This window comes from Octopus bimaculoides, chromosome 2 (assembly GCF_001194135.2).
Source record: "Octopus bimaculoides isolate UCB-OBI-ISO-001 chromosome 2, ASM119413v2, whole genome shotgun sequence".
Lineage (NCBI taxonomy): Eukaryota > Metazoa > Mollusca > Cephalopoda > Octopoda > Octopodidae > Octopus > Octopus bimaculoides.
This window is the reverse complement of record NC_068982.1, coordinates 154,547,980-154,550,479: the sequence shown is the minus strand read 5'-3', so window position 1 is coordinate 154,550,479 and position 2,500 is coordinate 154,547,980. Positions and strand designations below refer to the sequence as shown.

The window sequence follows — 2,500 nt, the reverse complement described above, 5'->3', positions numbered from 1 at the left end:
CTATACCAAGACGTCCACTTCATTTCTCCTTTCTTTCTCTATATCCTTTTTTCCTGTTCTGCCCCTCGTTTATTTATTCATTTATTTGTTCACACACTCTACCTCTTATTCAATTGGAGAGGTGGTGGAAGCGTCTATAATTTTTACAGGACACCATTCTCTATTTTTTTCACTTCATTAACTTTCTCTTCCCCCCTCTCTCTCTCTCTCGCTCTCTCTCTCTCTCTCCCCTTCTCTGATACGCACGCACACAATACACGCACACGCATAAACACACATACGACACACATTCTATCCTTATCTCTCTCTTATCTTCACCCCAATTTAGCTTCGATAAGGGCCACTGCTAAACTTCATCATTCTGTTTTGATTTATTGGTCCGGCAAGTGAAGGATTATCTACCCTGGTCCTCTTAATCTACCTGGACACGTGACCCTTTCCTTTAACACAGATGTTTCCCCAATCAGGCCCTAATACTTTGAGCTTTCTTTCTTTCTATTGGCAAGGATCATGTCAATATTATGATACGGGCTTCCAACAACTGTCATCGCTGTTTTGTCACTTTGATTTACCACATCGGTAGTACTTTAGATAACATAGAAATGTAACAACGTACGGAGTAGTAAAAGTTAAAAGTTATAGATTTAATAGAGTACTAAAGAATATTTCTTATACAGGTAGGGATTTGAATACTTGCTTGTATTATAAAATAATAAGACGTGTAGTGCTGTGATGTTCATACATCTGTCAAGAGATTTATAGTACAAGTAAATTTTACCTAACTTCAATATTAACTTACATATTACACTAGATAACATCAGTACACATAAGTTACGTGTCTTTCTCTATATACTTTTAGCATTTGAAGCTGTTGAGTTTGTTCCAATTTATAAAGATTTACTTTCTAAATCATGCAACACGAGCTGGAATCGTTCTGTTTATTTATTTTTTTTTTTTTGGTTCATGACACTTAATGAAACAGTTTGAAGTTTTCTAAATCAGCCAACAGTATTTCTACTTTTTTGCTGCAACGGCGTCTATTTAATTATTCTGTTTGTCTTTTGTATTTGAAAGTCCATTCTGCTTTCTTGATGCTTAACTAATGTTTTAATATTCATAAATTTTGACGATTTGCCGTACATCGCAACATTTATAAGAGATTTCTTCATCATTTTTGTAAACCCGAACAGGTCTCTTGAGGTAAGTTGCTACTATACTATAGAACAGTGACACAGAAACTTGGTTCGATTTTTTCTCATTAAAACCAATAAAAATCCTTCTTTCAAAAATTTCAAACAAGGTTTCTACTTACTTGCTGGGTGGGGGGTTGACTTTGTCTTTCGTTCTTTCTGGGTTGATGAAATAACTTCCAGTTGAGTGCTGGGTCGATGTAATCGACTTACCCCTCTACCAAAATTTCAGGCCTTCTACCTATAGTAGAAACGATTCTTATAGTTGGAAAAGTGTTGCAACCTTTTGTGGATAAAAGATGTGTCGTAAAAGTATGATAGCAAAAAGGTTAATAATAATCACGGGAAATTTAAGTGTCCTCATCATAATACTATTCGAATTAAAAGAGGTATGGTTATCATTTGTTGCCGGAAAAGCATTGATGCAGTTTTGTGTAAGCACACACACACACACACACACACACACACACACACACACACACACACACACACACACACACACACACACACACACACAGAGTTCAAATTTATAGAAAAACAGAAGAAAACGAGTGTAGGAACAACGAGCAAGTGTATTAGTTTGACGCTCGGGAAAGTGAAAAAGTCTTTTACGTTTCGAGCCTACGCTCTTCAACAGAAAGGAATTAGAGGAAATGAATAGAAAGAGAATTAAAACTAACGTGTAGAGTTTAGCGGTCCATATATGTGTGTGCGCGCGTGCGCGCGCGCATGTGCGCGTGCGCGTGTGTGCGTGTATGTGTGTGTGCGTGCGTGCGTGTGCGTGCGTGCGTGTATGTATGTGTGGTAAGAAGCTTGCTTTCCAAGCACATGGTTCTGAGTTCACTCCCACTTCCCTTCAGCAAGTGTCTACTGCTCTAACCACGGTCCGACCAAAGCCTTGTGAGTGGATTTGGTAGACAGAAACTAAAAGAAGCCTGACGTGTATATATATATATATTTGTGTGTATTTCTTTCTGTCTGTGTTTGTCCTCCTCACCACCCCTTGACAACCGGTATTGCTGTAATTACGTCCCCGTAACTTAGTGGTTCGGCAAAACTTACTGATAAAATCACTACTAGTAGTACTAGACTTTAAGAAATGTCCTGGGTCGATTTGTTCGACTAAAATCCTTCAAGGCGTTGCTTCAATGTAGCCGCAGTTAAATAATTGAAACAAGTAAAAGGTAAAAAGTATATATGTATAATATATATATTTGTATATATATATTTGTGTGTGTATATATATATATATATGTATGTATGTATGTATGTATGTATATATATATATATATATATATATATATATATAT

At 36.6% G+C, this 2,500-nt stretch overlaps 1 long non-coding RNA gene across 1 annotated transcript in view; it reads right to left on the bottom strand.

The window, feature by feature from the left end:
* LOC106878237 (uncharacterized) overlaps positions 1-1,609 on the bottom strand; it is a 25,943-nt gene extending 24,334 nt beyond the window's left edge. Inside the window, exon 1 of the long non-coding RNA XR_001410485.2 lies at positions 1,313-1,609. This is a non-coding gene — a long non-coding RNA (uncharacterized LOC106878237). The remainder of the gene's footprint in view (positions 1-1,312) is intronic.
* Positions 1,610-2,500: the final 891 nt, after the last annotated feature.